The sequence below is a fragment of the Rhinoderma darwinii genome, chromosome 6 (genome assembly GCF_050947455.1).
Source record: "Rhinoderma darwinii isolate aRhiDar2 chromosome 6, aRhiDar2.hap1, whole genome shotgun sequence".
NCBI lineage: Eukaryota > Metazoa > Chordata > Amphibia > Anura > Rhinodermatidae > Rhinoderma > Rhinoderma darwinii.
Genome location: NC_134692.1, coordinates 16,261,244 through 16,281,559, shown reverse-complemented (window position 1 = coordinate 16,281,559; position 20,316 = coordinate 16,261,244). Strand labels below are relative to the sequence as shown.

Below are 20,316 nucleotides of genomic sequence, written 5' to 3'. Positions count from 1 at the left end.
TCTCATAATTCTATACAAAATGAATATAATGAAACTGATAAGTTTTAAAATTTCAATAAAAAACTATCTTATAGCAACAATTTTTTATGAGTTTTTTGTATGGAGAAATTCAAAGGTTTTTACAATTTTTTTCTGATTTGATCAAAAAACCAGTGCTTCAAGTAATACAAAAAAACGGCTTTTGACATAGCCATTTTTTCAAAAGTATTATAAACATCTTTTTATGCCATCTAATCACAAATAATGAAAATCTTAATCTCTATCCCAAAATGTTCCTCTATCAAGGGATAACTTGGTGAAAAGAGGATCACTATGGAAAGACAGATGCACCGCAACTAAGCAGCAGGTTGCCTCCTGCAGATCACGTACAAATAAACAAAATGTCTTTATTTGTTAAAATACTTTTTGCTCACATATGTGAATGAATACAAACATCATGATACTATGGCAACACTTTAAAGCATTCAAGTATAACAGCTCGAAAACGGCTTTGAGAAAAAGGTACATGAGAATCTATGTGAAAAACCTGATGCCAGAACAGAATATACACAATCATGAATAAATGTATAAGAACACATGTGAATATGTGTGAATAACATATATTATCTGTATAAACCATCATGTTTTAAACTTTGAAGCCACGAAGGATCTGTCATCCTGTAGCGGCTCTTGATAATTTGTATGTAAATTGAAGTGTTGTGCACCGGTGTGTTCCCGGTCTTTTTACTGCATATATATGTGCACACTACACGTGCAACTATTGTAGACGGACCTGACGAAGGGACCAGTCCGGTCCCGAAACGCGTCGTCTTCTCAATAAAAGATCTCCTAGATCCTATGCACTTGACTCCGTTCCTGATCCTCTTCAGCCTGGCGCCGATACCCGTAATTACACTGCATTTTTTCTCTTCACCTTCTGACTCTGTACACATTATGGAACTGGTAGTAGAAGAGCACATCATGTTCTCTGCCTCTGCTGGTTCCATAGTGAATATAGAGGGGAAGAGGATACAGTAACATGGCGGTGCTAGACGGGGCTCCTAAAGCTCATCTGTATGCATTATGGAATCGTCAGTAGCAGAGCGCATCATATTCTCTGCGCTCTGCTGCTGCCGGTTCCATAGTTAATAGAGAGGGGAAGAGGGTGCAGGGACAGAGTCTTCTATAGCGCCTCTGTACGCATTATGGAACTGGCAGTCAGGGCCGCCATCAGGAATTTCAGGGCCCCCTACATCTACATTTTCTGGGCCCCCATACCGTGGCACCGCCTGTTAACGGTACTCCGTCCAGTACTATATCATGGTACCCAGGGCCGCCATCAGGGGGGGTATTAGGGGTACTGATGTGAGAGGCCTGGCCAAACCTAATTGAAAAGGGGGCCCGGCAAACTGCAGCGACTTGCCTTTGGTAGAAAAAAAACAGGCCCCTGCAATGGGGCCCGTTTTTTTCACCAAAAGAATGTCATGAGCTGCGGGCCCCCCTTTCAATTAGGTTTGGCCGGGCCTCTCACATCAGTACCCCTAATACCCCCTTGATGGCGGCCCTGGGTAGCATGGGGGCCGTCAAACACCGCCGCCCGTGCGACCGATCACGCGCACCCGCAAACTCCCGCGCATGCGCACCGGCGACCGCCTGGAACCGCGCACCGAATTTTGAGGCAGATTTTGACCTGCCCACACTATCTTGCCGCGTTTTTTGCCTGCGGCGATTGAGGACAGCAGACAGAAAACGCAGCGAAAAATGCATTTTCTGCCTCCCATTGATTTCGATGGGAGGTCAGAGGCAGAACCGCGGCAAGAAAGGACGTGCTGCTTTTTCTTTTTTCCGCGACTGGCTCCCATTGATTTCAGATTAAATCAATGGGGGGCGGTTTTGGAAGTTGTTTGGTGCTGATTCTGACGCAGTGTCCAAGTCAATATCAAGGCCCAAAAACTCTGGGAACTGGGCCTTATTGTTAGGGCTTATTCAGACGAACGTGTAATACGTCCGTGAAACGTGTGTGATTTTCACGCGCCTCGCACGGACCTATGTTACTCTATGGGGCCGTGCAGACTGTCAGTGATTTTCACGCAGCTAGAGTCCGCTGCGTAAAACTCACGACATGTCCGATATTTGTGCATTGTTCGCGCATCACGCACCCATTGAAGTCAATGGGTGCGTGAAAATCACGCCCAGCACTTCCGCAGCCGTATAAACTATGAATGAAAACAGAAAAGCACCACGTGCTACAAACATACAAACAGAGTGTCATAATGATGGCGGCTGCGCGAAAATCACGCAGCCACGCATCATACGCTGCTGCCACACGGAGCTGTTATGGACCTTTTGCAAGCGCAAAACGCCACCTTTTTGCGCGCGCAAAAAGCACACGCTTGTGTAAATCCGGCCTTAGGGTAGGAACACACTAGGCGTGAACGCTGCGGATTTTATGCAACACATTTTATTGTGTAAAATCCGCAGCGTATCACAGTCGCAGCAGAGTGGGTGAGGTTTGAACAAATCTCATCCACACGCTGCAAAAATAATGGACCTGCAGTGTGGCTTTTTAAGCCGCAGCATGTCAATTTATTCTGTGGAATCGCTGCTCCTCTGTTGCAGAAATGCTGCGGTTCTGCCGCAAAAATCACAAATGAGAAAAAAAAAAAAAGGCACTTTTTTAAATTTATAAAAAAGTTTAGACTTGCCCCGGCCGTAGTCCTGGTGACGCGATCCTCTATTCTTAGCGTAGCCCCGCCTCCTGTCATGACGTTTCATCCCATGTGACTGCTGCAGCGGTCACATGGTCTACAGCGTCATCCCAGGAGGCGGGGCTACGTTCAGAAGAGAGAGATGCGTCACTTAAACTACGGCCGGGGCAAGTCTAAACTTTTTTTTCCCTGCAGGATTCCCGCAGCGGACACGCCTCACGAAACCTGCGCCACTATTTGGTGCGGTTTTGCTGGCGGAATTCCCTGCGGCTCCCGGGATAAGCTGTGTAGTTTTACTCAGCGTATCCGCCTAGTGTGTCCCTTATGATGTCGCTCCTGGAGCTGCTGCCGCTCTCTAAATAGACAGTTGGTCCAGTAGAATTTGGAATTATTTTTTTTTGTGAACCAGCTTAAAAAAATACAAAACTTTTGTGTTAGGGCCTGTTCACATCACCGTTCGCTTCCGCTCCGGGGTTCCTTCTGAGGTTTCTGTCGGGTGAACCCCGCAACGGAAAGTGAAAGTGATAGCACAGCTTCCGTTTCCATCACCATTAGCGCAGTCGACTGCGCTATTAATTCTGTCCGAAAACCAGCCGGAATGGTGACGAACGGAAACCATTAGCGATGTTTCCGTCACCATTGAGATCAATGGTGACTGAAACGGAAGCTGTGCTGTCACTTTCACTTTCCGTTGCGGGGTTCACCCGACAGAAACCTCAGACGGAACCCCGGAGCGGTGGTTCGTCACCATTCCGGCTGGTTTTCGGACGGAATTAATAGCGCAGTCGACTGCGCTAATGGTGATGGAAACGGAAGCTGTGCTATCACTTTCACTTTCCATTGCGGGGTTCACCCGACAGAAACCTCAGACGGAACCCCGGAGCGGAAGCGAACAGTGATGTGAACAGGCCCTAACACAAAAGTTTTGTATTTTTTTAAGCTGGTTCACAAAAAAAAATAATTCCAAATTCTACTGGACCAACTGCCTATTTAGAGACCGGCAGCAGCTCCAGGAGCGACATCATAAGGGACACACTAGGCGGATATGCTGAGTAAAACTACACAGCTTATCCCGGGAGCCGCAGGGAATTCCGCCAGCAAAACCGCACCAAATAGTGGCGCAGGTTTCGTGAGGCGTGTCCGCTGCGGGAATCCTGCAGGGAAAAAAAAGTTTCGACTTGCCAGGGCCGTAGTTTAGGTGACGCGTCTCTCTCTTCTGAACGTAGCCCCGCCTCCTGGGATGACACTGTAGACCATGTGACCGCTGCATCAGTCACATGGGATGAAACGTCATGACAGGAGGCGGGGCTGCGCTAAGAATAGAGGATCGCGTCACCAGGACTACGGCCGGGGTAAGTCTAAACTTTATCAATTTAAAAAAGTACCTTTTTTTTCTTTTGTGTGATTTTTGCGGCAGAACCGCAGCATTTCTGCAACAGAGGAGCGGCGATTCCACAGAATACATTGACACGCTGCGGCTTAAAAAGCCAAAGCCGCACTGCAGGTCCATTTTTTTTGCAGCGTGTGGATGAGATTTGTTAAAACCTCACCCACTCTGCTGCGACTGTAATACGCTGCGGATTTTCCACAATAAAATGTGTTGCATAAAATCCGCAGTGTTCATGCCTAGTGTGTTCCTACCCTAAGGCCGGATTCACACAAGCGTGTGCTTTTTGCACGCGCAAAAAACGTTTGCTTTTTGCGCATGCAAAAGGTCCATAACAGCTCCGTGTGTCAGCAGCGTATGATGCGCGGCTGCGTGATTTTCGCGCAGCCGCCATCATTATGACACTCTGTTTGTATGTTTGTGGCATGTGGTGCTTTTCTGTTTTCATTCATAGTTTATACGGCTGCGGAAGCGCTGGGCGTGATTTTCACGCACCCATTGACTTCAATGGGTGCGTGATGCGCGAACAATGCACAAATATCGGACATGTCGTGAGTTTTACGCAGCGGACACACGGACACACGCTGCGCGAAAATCACTGACAGTCCGCACGGCACCATAGAGTAACATAGGTCCGTGCGAGGCGCGTGAAAATCACGCGCGTTGCACGGACGTATTACACGTTCGTCTGAATAAGCCCTAACAATAAGGCCCAGTTCACAGAGTTTTTGGGCCTTGATATTGACTCGGACACTGCGTCAGAATCAGCACCAAAGAACTTCCAAAACCGCCTCCCATTGATTTAATCTGAAATCAATGGGAGCCAGTCGCGGAAAAAAGAAAAAGAAAAGCAGCACGTCCTTTCTTGCCGCGGTTCCGCCTCTGACCTCCCATCTAAATCAATGGGAGGCAGAAAATGCATTTTTCGCTGCGTTTTTTTGTCTGCTGTCCTCAATCGCCGCGAGCAAAAAACGCAGCAAAAAAACGCGGCAAGATAGTGTGGGCAGGTCAAAATCTGCCTCAAAATCTGCCTCAAAATTCTTTAAGGAATTTTGAGGCAGATTTTTTTTTGCCTGCAAAATACTGTGTGAACAGGGCCATACATAAACAACACTTTGAGATAATTTACTCACTGTCAGAAGAGCTGCTCCCACTCCAGTCCTCTTCCGGCGATGTCTTCCAGGGGAGGTCTTCGGTCCAGACGTCCAGTCCTTCACCTCCAGCCAGGCTCCAGGTAAGTTTTGTCCATGTGGGTCCGCGGCTGCGCGCGCTTCGTTCGCGGGCGGCCGGTCGCGGGTGCGCGCGCGGTCGATCGCGGGTGCGCGCGCGGGCGGTCTCCAGTGCGGGCGTTCGTGGATGCGCGCTCGCGAGTGCGCACGCGCGGGAGTTTCATTGTGCGCGCGATCGGGTGCGCGCGCGCGGGCGGACGGTTTGACGGCCCCCCATGACGAGGGGAGGGGGCCCGCAGCAGCAGCAGCAGCAGCGGCTCACGACATTCTTTTGGTGAAAAAAACGGGCCCCATTGCAGGGGCCCGTTTTTTCCTACCAAAAGAATGTCGAGGCAGTTGCCGGGCCCCCCTTTCAATTAGGTTTGGCCGGGCCCCTCACACCACTACCCCTAATACCCCCCTGATGGCGGCCCTGCTGGCAGTAGCAGAGTGCATCATATTCTCTGCGCTCCGCTGCTGCCGGATCTATAGTTAATAGAGAGGGCATGAGGGTGCAGGGAGGGTGCGCCGGACGGAGGCTTTTATAGCGCCTCTGTACGCATTATGGAACCGGCAGTAGCAGAGCGCATTATATTCTCTGCGTGGTACACACAGGCAGCACAGTCCGTACACCGAGTACATTCAGTGTACGGACTTCTGCTAGCAACAGCAAAAATACAAGAAGTAAAATGTGGTAGAAAAGTATCAGTGGCCATTTCAAACACATATAACACAAAAAGTAGCCCAAATTCATTAATAAAGTATATTACAAAATATATTTATATTACACATGCTGCTAGAAAATAAAAAGTTGCTTGAACGTTTAGTTACGCTTTAAGAATATACAGAGGTTATTTTATTTCTGCACTGGATTATACCTTGAAATATAAATATTCTAAGTAAAGAGAATAATAAAATACAATATTCATAGACCCACGCAGCATTTAATGGTTCGATCAATTATTTAATTTGCACTTCAAATTATGCTAGTAATTTATAGCAATCTTCTTTTCAAAGTATGAGGGGGTGATGGTCCATTTCACGTTGGCCTTTATTATATATACATGGTGAGCTTGTCAATTAAAATTCTCTTCTTGACCCCATGCTGTATACTTAAGGCCCTCTTGTACTCTTGGGCTTCAATCTGTCGTATTGGGGTACCATATCCTATATCTCACTAGCTTCTCGTATCCGACTGTCAAATTACATTAAAGCACTGGAATCCCTGCAATATGATCTTGCATTTCATTAGGTACGATGGGTTAAATATGGAGCTGACCATTTATTAAGTTTTGTTTGCCTAGACTCTGTGTTAACGTCTTAAGAAAGCCATAGGTGGTAAAATGTGTCCCTATTCCAACAAACCTTCCAGTATTTTTCAAGGAGAAAGGGACCAAGATTCATAGATCTTTTCCTTAACTGGAAGTTCGATTTCGATTTCTGCTATAGGGCCGAAAATAGGTCTGGATAAGCCAACATTTCTTATGGTAGATAGTGGTACCATACTGTACATCACCTGCAAAGAAAAAGTCAAAAGACTGGTCTACAGAGGTCAGGGGTGGGACAAACTCTCTTGGTGCCCAAGACAAGGGTTTCAGATTACCCCCCCCCCCTCCCCACCACCACTGCTACGGCCTTCAGTCTGTAAAGTTTAGCATGATAGCTGGCAATGAACAATAGCCTCCAGCCCTGATACACCCAGTAGCATGCAGGTTTGGCTCTTCTGAGTATACATGTTATGTCAGTGCATATAACATTCATATACGTATGTACGGTTCTGTCATACATAATTTTTAGCCACTGAGTATCTGGTTGTAGAATGAAATTTAAAGACGATTGCACCCCGCAAAGTGGCGCCCTAGGCAGGCGCCTACTCTGCCTATCCTGCATCCTGGCACTGAGAGAGATCCACCTGTAGTAAAATACCACGCTATTATTATGGGGTTCATGGGGAGAAATCAGGCACTAAATGTATCCAAAATATTGGGACAGATTTATTATTGTGGCTGCGGCTGTTTTTGGGTTATTTTCGGACTTAAATGTGGCGCATCTTCGGCGGACGATGTTGGATTTAATTTTAGACATATTAATAAGAAGGATGGTCTGAAAAAAGCCACTTACTGTGAAATGGGGCGTGGCTTAGTGGAAAGGAGGTGTGGTTTAAAATGCAACTAAATGCAAAATTTGGCACTAAAAAATTGTCATAAGCTTAGTCAACCAATAGGTGGTATAAGGAATAGAAAATATTCTAATATGTCCAGCCAGATGCACCACTGTGATAGGTGATAAATATCCTTTATCAGACCATCCTTTTAATATTCATCCCTCGTGGCACTACTGACCTTATTGACTACTGACCGATATTCAGAAGACCATCAAGTCATAAAAGTATAAAGGTGAATATATTGTGCCCTTTGGGCCATTGATGTATTGTTGGGTCTGCCAATGTTATAAGGTGGAGAGTGTACAGGATTTAGTCATATAGACTCACTTAGAGTTGACTTTCCCGCCGGTGTTCATTAAGTAGGACTATTTCATTGTCTTTTTTTTCTTTACGCCATGTTGAGTACTTGGTGAATTATTTATAAACAACATTAATTTAAATTCTCTTTGGGTTCGGAGTTTGGATAAAATCCAGCACTTTGTCTGTTCTCTGCCGGATAACCGCCAGATAACTGTTTGTTTTGTAAAAGTAATCCAGGTGGTCTTTTATTTTCTGAAGTCGCTTTGTTATTTACGCATTTATTCTTTGACACATTTAAATACTTTTAGATGCAACTCGATAAATACCAGGAAAACAACCTTTTAAAAACAAGAGAGAAGAAATAAGAGTAACGTTTTAGGATTATTTATTAACCAAGATACAACCTGATAACATAAAATGTGCCTCTTCCAGATGTTTCCTATTATTGCATATTCATCATAATGAATAGTTTATGATCTTTAAACAATGTTTAATATTATGTAATGGGATCATGAGAAATCCCCTAAAACTGTTGTTGAATTATTAGTGAATTTATTAACCCTTTGTCGACAAGTGACGTAACTGTATGTGGCAGCAACCGAGGGGCAGTATGAAGCGGGCTCTTGGGCTGAGCCCAATCCATGCTCAGCGGGTGCCAGCTGTAACATGCGACCGACACTTTGCTGCAATGGCCGGATTCGGAGATAACTCCGATCCAGGCCGTTCAACCACTTAGAGGGTCAATATTGACCACATCATGCAAACCGGTACAAAGAGATGGCGGCCCCCTCCGTCAGCGCATAGCCTCCCCTCTGTGACACGATCACAAGGTGAAGATGGTTGACATGGTAGTCTGGGGGCCTACTGAAGGGTCCCAAGTCTGCCATCTTTGTGCTCCTCTGAAGTATCGTATCGACCAGCAGAATCAAGTTCATTTTTACTACACGGTGAATGCTGTTAAAATGAAATCCAAAAAACGGAGGAATCGCTGTTTTTTTCCATGTCACCCCATAATTAATTTTCCAATACGTTGCATGGTACATTAAATGGTGCCTTTGAAAACTACAACTCGTCTCGCAAGAAAAAATAAAAAAAATAGCCCTCATACAACTATGTCGACTGAAAAATAAAAAAGTTATGGCTTCTGGAAAGCGGGGAGCAAGGTGAATTCAGTTGCAGTACCAGGCAGAGCTACATGTATGGACACAGATCCTGGATGAACATTAAAGGTAATAAGGTGTTCCGGAACGTGACTCGGCCCTTTCCTTCTCTTGATTGGTAGGGATACTAATCTTACCCCGCCCCCCCACCAAAACAAAAAAAAATGTCTAACCCTTGTCACTAATTAAGCATAGAGGTCCCATCAGGACAACCCCTGTCTATATACAACATTAGGGCATATGGACATCATAGAGGACCCCCCTCTCTGTTAGAATGACTTCTGCTCTGGATTATCCGGCGCTCCTTACATTACATGGACAGTTATTCTTTGCAGCAGCTGCTGCAGGTGAAATGTGTGGCTCGTCGTAGCTTCCCCCGGCGATAACAGCTAATTACTGGGGATGCGAAAATCTGCATTTGCAGTAATCGGTCACCTTCTTTTTAAATGGGGTTGTCTTTATGAGATAACCTCTTTTAAATGAGATTCGTCAAGTTTACAATTTTTGTTATAGGGCAGAATAGCATAGCAAACTACAATATTCGGCCTGTCAAAAATACCGAAAATGTCATGGAACGCAAAAATACCTGACTAAATTCCATTGATGTCAATGGGGTCCAAAAGGGATTTTCCAAAAATGATAAACTATCCCCTATCCACAGGATAGGTGATAATGTTCTGATTGTTGGCGGTTGTGAGGAGGAGCTTGAATGAAGCAGCGGTCGAGCATGCGCCTGCCACACTTTACTGTCTATAAGAGCGACGAAAAAAGGCGAGAGATGTACTCTGCTGTTCCGTCATCACCATATACTTTGAATAGAGCGGCGACATGAGTGCTTGACCGTCATTCAGTTCAATGTCCCCCGCATTGCAGTCGAGCAGTCAGGAGGAACAATGGTTCAAGACTCTCGTTTTCACGATCGGGGAAAACGGAATGGGGGTTAATTAACGATTCTGGGAATATCACTTTAACAGAAAAGTTCCTCTGTTCCAGAGCCTTAAATATGTTATTCACTTTGGTTATCAGAACATTAGCAGATCACAAAGTGTCCCACTTCAATCTGCTGTTATCTGTGGGGCAACCCAGCAGCAAATGTTTAATTCCTCGACAGCGCCGCCACAGTGGAAATGATCCATTACACATTGTCTACACTGTGTTCCAAATTATTATGCACATTGGATTTAAGTGTCATAAACATTTAATTATTAGTTTTTCAATTAAACTCATGGATGGTATTGTGTCTTAGGGCTCTTTGGATCATTGTAATCAATCTCAGACACCTGTGATAATTAGTTTGCCAGGTGTGCCCAATAAAAGGAAAACTACTTAAGAAATATGTTCCACATTATTAAGCAGGCCGCAGGTTTCAAGCAATATGGGAAAGAAAAAGGATCTCTCTGCTGACGAAAAGCGTGAAATAGTGCAATACCTTGGACAAGGTATGAAAACATTGGATATTTCAAGAAAACTTAAGCGTGATCATCGTACTGTGAAAATATTTGTGGCTGATTCAGAACACAGATGGGTTCGTTCAGATAAAGGCATAATGAGGAAGGTTTCTGCCAGACAAATTAATAGGATTAGGAGAGCAGCTGCTAAAATGCCATTGCAAAGCAGCAAACAGGTATTTGAAGCCACTGGTGCCTCTGGAGTCCCGCGAACCTAAAGGTGTAGGATCCTCCAGAGGTTTGCAAGTGTGCATAAAGCTATTATTCGGCCACCGCTAAACAATGCTCACAAGCAGACACGGTTGCAGTGGGCTCAGAAATACATGAAGACTAATTTTCAAACCGTGTTGTTTACTGATGAGTGCCGTGCAACCCTGGATGGTCCAGATGGATGGAGTAGTGGATGGTTGGTGAATGGCCACCATGTCCCAACAAGGCTGTGACATCAGCAAGGAGGTGGCGGAGTCATGTTTTGGGCTGGAATCATGGGGAGAGAGCTGGTAGGCCCCTTTAGGGACCCTGACGGTGTGAAAATGACCTCTGCAAAGTACGTAGAGTTTATGACGGACCACTTTCTTCCGTGGTACAAAAAGAAGAACCATGCCTTCCGTAGCAAAATAATCTTCATGCATGACAATGCACCATCTCATGCTGCAAAGAATACCTCTGTGTCATTGGCTGCTATGGGCATAAAAGGAGAGAAACTCATGGTGTGGCCCCCATGTTCCCCTGACCTCAACCCTATTGAGAACCTTTGGAGCATCCTCAAGCAAAATATCTATGAGGGTGGGAGGCAGTTCACATCAAAACAGAAGCTCTGGGAGGTTATTCTGACACCCTGCAAAGATATTCAAGCAGAAACTGTCCAAATACTCACAAATTCAATGGATGCAGGAATTGTGAAGGTGATATCAGAGAAGGGGTCCTATGTTAACATGTAACTTGTCCTGCTAAGTTTTTTTTTATTGATAGAGCTTTTGATTTCTGTAAATATGACCTCCTGATGCTGCAAATTCAACAAATTACCATTTTAGTTCTCTTTACAACCTTTAAAATGTTTTGATCTCTGTTGTGCATAATAATGTGAAACAGTGCATTTTGAGTTTTTTACTTCTAAAAAAAAATCTGTTATCATTAGGAGATTTGTTCAATAAAATTCGCATTATACTCCAACGGTTGATGGCTTGAAGATTATACTGACTGTCATTTGCATCAACTATTTAGGAAAATCAGCGAAAAATAACATTTGCATAATCATTTGGAATGCGGTGTATTCAAATCGATGAAGATACGAGAGATGCTCTTTATAACTCTCTCTCTGTCTTTCTATTAGTTGAGAGTCCTAAATGGGGGACAACCTCTATTAATTAAGAATTTCTTAATAGGGAAATTGAAAATAGGTTTTCTAAAAAAAAAACAATCCCTTTTAACAATCCGGTAGAGTTTCAGAAAATATTAATTTCAGAAAAATTTTAGTTCATAAAATGAAGATAAGACATAAGCAAATCCTGAAGATGAAGCTCTGGGAGCTTTTCAATATGCAATAAATTTAAAAATAGAGTGAAATTCTGATTATCTGACAAATTTTATTACTAAAAACAATAAACTTGACCATTAAGTGCAACAATCAATGTAGTAAAATACTCCTGTTCCCAGCCTGACCCTTACCTTTGATCACCTTGAAATTTACATTCAGGATATTGTTAATCAAAATGGAAATAAGGGTCAGATTGTGAACTCCAAATATGAATTATAATCATGGCCTCGCGACGCACGGTGCTTAAATAAACTTTGATTTTTGTCATCTGACATTGCAAACAGTAAAGGAATAAGAAATTATGAATTACCGGCAATAACTTAAATTGTTGGAAACAGCTGTCAAAAGGATTAGGAAGTTTGAGGTTCAGACTCGTAACTATGGCATAGAAAATGCCGGAGAATGACAAGTGAGAAAGTTAGTGGTTAAACTGATAAGCAGATTTTCTTGCACTTGAGTTAATATATTCTGCACCGATACAACTGGAAACTTCACAACATGTCAAGAAAAGAAACCGAGAAGTAAGTGGCTATTTACCTAATGGGGTTTGGTTGGTTGAGGATTCAGCTAGGCTTGGATGGCTTTAAAACAAAAAAGGAAGAAGCGCTGCAATTGAAGCAGTGGAATGGAATATAAAAATAAAAATTCATACCCAGGTGGTATTCTTCATATGGAAATGCAAGCGTTCTTCACTCCGTCTCAACTAAACCTAACGTGAACTTTATAAATGTTTCTTAAGAGCCGATCAGCTTCATCCTTCTCCTCTTATAACGCCTGTCAGTTTCTTATTGTGGTTTTCGGGTCTTTTCTTTAAGTTTTACGGAATGGAAAAGTTTTTGAAAAATTGTTTTATGAGAGTCGTGATTAGGGCCTGTTCACATGACGTTACGATTGGCAGACAAGGCGGGCATCACAATTAAATACAATAGAGTTCAGGTCAACATGGCATAAATACTGCCAAACAACACCAGAAAAAGAAAACATGTATACACGTGTACACACTAGACCTTTGTAAAAGTTATAACACAGATACCAATAAACAGACCAAAAAAAAAAAACTATTAAAAAGCACAAACCTGTGCATACAGTAAATATGATCCTAACCCCTGTTTGGGTCAAGGACACCCCACACACAGAGAGGATGTAATACAGCAAGTCATAGGACACATAATAGATAACCTGTGCAGAGAGAGGAATTAAAATAATGCAATATTAAGAAAGAATAATAAAAAGATAGTAGTCATGAAATATCCATATATAAAGTAGTGTCTATATGTATGTGCCTATGGCCCAATGTGGACGAGGGAGCCCCATATGTATCACCATATTGACAACTTAATCAGGATGACCCATGATAAATCTGTCCATATGGAAATGTGGTAATATACTTATAGGGAAAGAATTCTCCCGGTCCCAGCATGGGGGATGGTGGCATCTAAAGAATCACAGAGCAGTACTTATGAGTCACTAGACCAATAATCGTTATTACTATTGGGCATCATAGCAAAACTAAAATGTCAACATATCAAGGCATAAACAGGGGAGGTAGCAGTGAGTGAAATCAAGAACTGGTTCTGGTAAGTAAACAGAGGCTGCACTCCATAGGGGTAGGCGCAGACAGGGTTGTCTATGTGGGTTGTCTATGTGGCAGAGAGTCCCTGCAGGACCAAGGAGGATAGCGTTTCCCAATCTGAGTGTCCTCAGGAGATGGTAAAGAAGCAGCACCAAGAAAGCAGGTTCATCAAAGCGGCTGAACAGAATCCCTCTAAGTCAGGGGAAGTGCGGAGGATAAATTTGTTTATTGCGATAGGTAGCAGAAAAGGAAAATAGGGATTCTCATCCATAAGGGATACCATTCTTCTGTAGGTTTGCAAGTAAAGCCTTGAGGGCTGTTTATAGTTGGAGAATCCTCCTAGGCAAGTCGGGGAAGAAGGATATAGTCTACAAATGATGTCACGAGATCTATTAGGTTCCGCTGTGCAAGTTCCAAGCATATGAAAAGCATCCTTAATAAGTTTTTCATTAGACTTTGTTCTGACCAAAAATTGGGGGGAAAAGATAGCTATGGGTATCTCAGACAGTGGGGAGCAAGGGGTAGAATTAAGCAAGCCCTTTACATTAAAGCATATCTAACTGTTTTAGATTATTTTTCAGAGTAAGTTGTTATATGTGTGTACATGAGGAATAACACTATTTCTGGCCATTATTTGACTTGTATTCTACATTTTCAGCAGTTTTCCCCTCTATAGTTTTCCCTGAGCTAGTGTGTGTAGCCTAATCGCTATCATGTCTCCCATACACAGCACACACAAAGAAGAAAACATCCTAGTCTACTATCTCTCTGTAGCACACCCTTAGAAACAGAAGCAACATGGATGAAACTATACAGCAGTAAGGAGCAGTGTATCTGAGAATACAGCACGGGGGTGATATATAACTTACCAGCAGTCTCTGTCTCCTCTCTCTCTGCTCTACTCACCCCTCCCCTCTCCAAAACTTCTATCGGCAGTGTGTCTGTGTATTTCTTTCTGCTCATGCTCCCTCCTCCCCTTTCCGTAGACTTCTATGGGCAAGCAGTAAAGGGACACACCATTATTTCCTGCAGTCCAACTCTTCAGCTCTGTAACTATAGATGAATGTTGCTTGACAGCAGGGAGTTGACAGCAGATTACAGAAAGGGAGACACCTAGTGGCAGTAACTTCACACAGAATTTGCATGGATAGAATGACAGCATTTTAACAGTTAGTGAATTACAAAGTTAATATACCGTATCTTAGTTATATTATTAGATTAACATAAGTGTCCATTAAGATTGTTATTCTGTACCTCAAAATCATCCTTCACCAGAGTCTGTAGGGATTGTGAATGAGACTGAACCGACATATGCAAGGCACCCACAAGCCTAGTCACAATCTCCTTTAAGGAGGTAAAATTCACCTGTAGGGTCGAGATATCTGTACGCAGATTGGCTGCTTTACATCGACAGGAGAATTACAACCGTTGGGCCAGAAAGCCCACGTCGCTTTTGGAAGGCAAGATAGCCAGCAGCAGCTTACGGGGAAGGAGTTATCCCCATCACCTCTGCAGGAGAGAGTGAAAAAACTTAACAGTGATTTCTGGAGATAACATGTTCAGGTGTGATTGTCTCAAGATTGACATTTGAGAGAATACGTTCAGGGCCTCTTCATCTCTGGAAGCTTTTAAGGATGAGAGGGGCTTAGGAGAGCTGCCATCCAGAACAGGTGAGCCAAACAACTCTGTCATCCGAGTAGAGTGCCCGGGAGCAGTCCAGGATCTGAACCTCGAGCACTTCTGAACTTCCATCTGTTGGGGCGATTATGAAGGAGATGTCCGGCTCTCGGAACCTGCTCTGCTCAAACAACGAGAGAAGTGGCGAAAAGTAGACCTCATCTACGCCAGGCTAGTCGTGACCCATGAAACTTTAAAAAAAGCATCAAAGCTTGCAAATTCACAGGAAACGGTAGGCTGTTGATTGCCCTTGATTTAGATTTTTGTCCATTTTAGGCGGCTCATGAAGCAGAAAAGCAGGACCAAAGTGCAAAGCTCAAGGGAATCATGTCTGCTCATGATGCGTTCCAAATTGCTCCTGAGAGGTGCTTATTTTACCTTGTGGGAAGAATTACATGAAGACAAAGGCATAAAAGGATACCTTTATTCAGAACTTGTATAATCGGGCTGCACATAGAATTTACAAACAAATTCAGCTCTGCTACATTTGTTGACTAATCTTTGAACACCATTATATGTTAGTAGTAAATATTGCAGTAATGCAATTAAAATATTCAATGTTGGCTTATATTTTAGCGCCCTCACAGACGGATTTGCACCTGCACATTTATCTCGCTTTGGTAGGAGATGATGACTATCTTTGCATTTAGGATGCACTAAAGCATATTCTCCTCTCTAACTGTAGTCACTATTCTGCAGGCTCCTGAGCTGAAATCTCCTAGAATTTTTTTGCTTGTTCAGTGTCTGCACAGAGTTTGCTCTGGTGATTTTGCCTTTTGGTAGTTAAATTTTTACAATATAGCAATCTGATGTTGAAAATATTTGCCATGATGCAGCACAGCAGAGAATGAAAAACGGCTCCAAAAACGCATCAAGAAGTGACCTGTACCACTTTTTACGAGGCGTTTTTTTACGGGCCGTTTTTTCAAGTGTCAGCGTAAAAAACGCCCCGTCCGAAAAAAAATGCAGTTTTTCCAATTGAAATCAATGGGCAGATGTTTGGAGGCGTCCAGCCTCCGTTTTTTTTAGCCGTTTTTCAGGGCGTTTACAACCCGAAAAACGGCTGAAAGTAGGCCGTGTGAACATACCCTTTCAGAGGAACCGCACTATGCAGAATTTTAAGAAAAGGTTCTCCAGAAGTGTGATTTCATGGGGAATGCATTTACCCAGACGTGTCAGTATAGCTGAAAAGTCCCCTTTACTGCACCACGTAGTTTATATCTATATATAATTCACATAGTGAGGCTGAAAGGCAAATACAACTTTTACGAACTACAGATGTAGCCATTTTCATCTTGACTCTTAACGCATTAAATACACAGTGGCAAGCAAATTTGACGTTTTTAATGACTTTTCAATAACTTTTGTTGTATGATATTACACTGCAGAAAGTTATCAATCAATATATACTTGGCTACATCTTCGACTACATCTGTACAGTCAGATTATTTGATGAGCTGAAAAAAAAAATCCAGCAAATTCTTTAAAAGCAGAGTTTTCTGTGTCATAACCCCGATTGCAGCGAACTTTTTCCTTTTGCACACAGTTCCTTTTCTCTATCAATCAATCAGTGAATACCTATAAGCCGCTGCTTACTGTAATGCCCCAAAACCCAGCATGGGCCCGTCTCTTCCAGGTAAAGTTGAAAGTTAAATTATAGTTTAAGTATCTGTTCGTTATCTAGGGCATTGTCTCTCACTTGGAGACAATAATAGATAACAGTGGGTAGAGAGCACATTTCATTCTTGCAAACGTAAAGTTATGACTTTCACCGGTTTTGTGTCTGCATCTCGCAGAACAGGAATCTATTGGCATCGAGGCCTCGAATACGAGGTGCTTCTTCCAGATTGTTCACGCAGCTTCAAAAACATTTCTGCAGCTTTTCTTTAAATAAGATTGCAATTTCTTACTGGGGATTTATATGCATCCCAATCCGGAGGAGAATGCTTAATAATACATGCAATGAGCAGATTACAATTGGAAGCAGCTGAGATGTTAATCTGCACAGTACAATATATTATATATGTATTGGTTTCTGAAAATTCCCCAAGAAAATGGAAAGAGTTTGGTATTCTACTGCATGGGCCGCTATTCCTATTTTCATTCAGCTCGATCCCTGCGGCTATGGATATTCGGCCATCAGAGAAATATTTGTCTTAACAATAACTGAGGTCAGCTCTTGTCTTATCGGTCCCCTGCTCTCCTAATAAGAAAAAATATAAAAATAGTGATAATTATTATATCTCATTTTTGGGCAATTTGAGGCCATTTAAACAAGCAAAAAGCCACAAAAGATAATTTAAGTATCTGCAGCACCCAGTCTGCAAATTGCCATTGAGTATGCAGCTGTGGTTTTATAAAGTTTAACATACAGAGGAGAAAGTACATGTCGTAGTCGTAGTCAGAAACAGAATTTGTATCTTTCTTTTTCTGGGACAAATTAGCACTGTGAAGTGTAGTCTAATAAAAACCTGTAAACAAAGGCAGAGAGGATTATGGGATTACTCATGTGGACTGCAAAATGTGACAAGAACTTGAAGTATTAAGAAAGTAATATTTCCATTTCCTAGAATATCTTTCTCTATATATCTTAGTGTACTAAGCCAGTTTCACACAGACCTAATTCGTCGAATTACGGCCCGTATGATGGTCCAACCAAAGAGGTTCGGGTATTGCAGCAGTAATACGAAGACTGAAATGTGACCGTATGATGGAGGTGAGAAAACCGCTTTAGTAATATATACATTTAGTCACCCCTTTTTCAGCTTTCTCCATCGCAATTGTGATATATTCACCATAGGTTGACCAACGGCGTAACTAAAATTTCATAGCAAATTTACTTTTAAAGCCAATGTATCTTCAAAAAATTACAGTGTATCACGTTTGTTTTTTTCAACATATTTTGTAGCTATCCATATAAATTTGCAGTGCTCACTGGAGTACACACAATAAGCTGACATTTCCTGTTTGCTGTTGACTTTCAGTTGTATAGACTAGGACAGAATCAGCAGAGTCATCTCATTCTCAATAGAGTGTGGGGAATTTAATGACAGATGACAGCTGTATAGTACTTCTGGAGGCCTAGATAAGGCCAGATAGTAACACTATACATTCACACAGACAGGGCTATGTTCACACTACGTTTGCAGTGTATTCTTGGTGTATGCACTGGGAAATCTCACGGGACATTCGCCAAATGTATACATAAGGGCCCTAGAGACCCGACAGATGCCAATAGAGTCTTTTTCTTTTGGCATCGGCTAGGCAGGTTTATGTTAATATACCTTTATATTTCAATATAGAGAAAAGCATAGTCTGCTGCTCTAGGCTATACTGAAGCATCCCGCAAAAAAAAGAATACTTCACAATATATACTTTTTATAATGGAAGCCTGTAGGTTATGTATGCCACTATATTTCTTAACAGAGGCATACATGGGTGGCTTCCATCATTTCCCAACGTAAAACTTCTGGCGAACAGTGCAAAAACAGTGTTGAAAAGAGCCTCAGGATTTGCATGCAGCTCCCCTGCCGCTACCTAGACTCTGAACGCGGTATTGGTCTATGAACACTTTTTCTTGTATTAACTCCCATTAATTCACAGCTGCCATAAAGCACACACTCTGCTGCACTATCTATGCAGTCCATACAGGATGTTCGCGTGTGCCTCTTGTATGGCCACCCAAGGAAAGTTTTCCAAAATAAAAATAAATAGTCATTATTTCTCTTCTACAGACTAAACTTTAAGTAATGGAACTAAAATAAAATACATAAGTCAATCCTTTTAAGAAAAATTATTTATTCCCCGAAGAGAAGCGTCACCAGTTACCGTACAAAATAGTGGAATTATTTATTGGAGGAAGGATTTGCGGCCCGTGTTTCTGTGTCAGACACCTTGTCCTGGTCGTCACTAACATTCAACAGGTGAAGAAGTGACTTTCACAGGGTTGAGGAAGGTGTTCTTGCAAACACGCTGGGTAAATAATGTTTTTGCTGCATTTTCACATAATGTGTAAATATACTTAATGTACCTGAGAAGTTTTCAGACTTTAACGAGTTGGACGACCAAAATAGCAGCGAGACAAAGAAGAGCCGCGTTATAAATGAGGACATATCTTTATGCAAGGGTAAAATTAATTACAATGCTTTGATAAATTACTCTCTTTGGGAATTTAGCAGAAAATCTACTTGTTGGCTGGGAATACAGTGTTTTATCTTAATGTAGGCATTGTGCCACAAAATAATTTCAACTTTAAATGCTAACTTAAAGAAAGATTTAAAGAGAAAGCTTCATAATGTATCTTTACAAGTACTATACACTGCGGACAAGGGAACGTAACAATGCATCAAATACTATATCCTAAGCATCAGTCATTAAAGACTACTTTAAGGGGGTCAGGCGATCACCATAAGTCCAACTTTAGCAGCGTCACTTTACAATGAAACTTTGATACAATGATGAAGCTTTAATTATAAAATAATGGGAAATAAAAACCTTAAGGTTGATTAAACATTTAAAGGGGTTGTCTCAGAATGGAGGATGACATCCCCGGTCCATGTGTCCTGTCAGGGCATATAGACGTCATAGAGGGGTCCCCCATTTAAGATTCCTGTCTGACAGACCGGATGCTGTCATTGCCAGGGGGATAGAAAAGCCGGATCCACTGCGATTAGCTGATCTACAAGCCCTCTTACATTTTAAAAAGTGAGAATGTTTCAAACGCTATTTTAATATTTAGGGATTTTGGGAATATTTGTTCATTTTTACTATGCCTCAATTCTGAAGGTTTGAAACTGAGATCAGTAACAAAATGCATATTTTGAGGAAAGAAAGAGAAGAAGAAAAAAAAAAAATGGAGGAAGGGAAAGGAAGGAAGATGGGAAGGACGGGGGAAAGGAAGGGGGAAGGAAGAGGGAAAGGAAGGAAGGGGGAAGGGAAGGAGGGAAGGGAAGGAAGAGGGAAAGGAAGGAAGAGGGAAAGGAAGGAAGGAAGGGGGAAGGAAGGAAGAGGGAATGGAAGGGAGAAAGCTATTCCACATAGCATCAGACTCAAACAGTATCTAGCTTGGGAGGGGTTTTAATCTGGGATATAAAAATTCTATTCTTCCACACAAATGGGATTGAGAATGGAAGTGACAACCCATTTTAGCCCAATAAAATTGTTGGCACTTTTTAA

The 20,316-nt window shown here is 42.5% G+C and overlaps 1 long non-coding RNA gene across 3 annotated transcripts in view; it reads right to left on the bottom strand.

Moving 5' to 3' along the window:
- The window catches only part of LOC142656192 (uncharacterized), an 81,322-nt gene that overhangs the window by 20,248 nt on the left and 40,758 nt on the right, over positions 1-20,316 (bottom strand). The window lies entirely within an intron of this gene.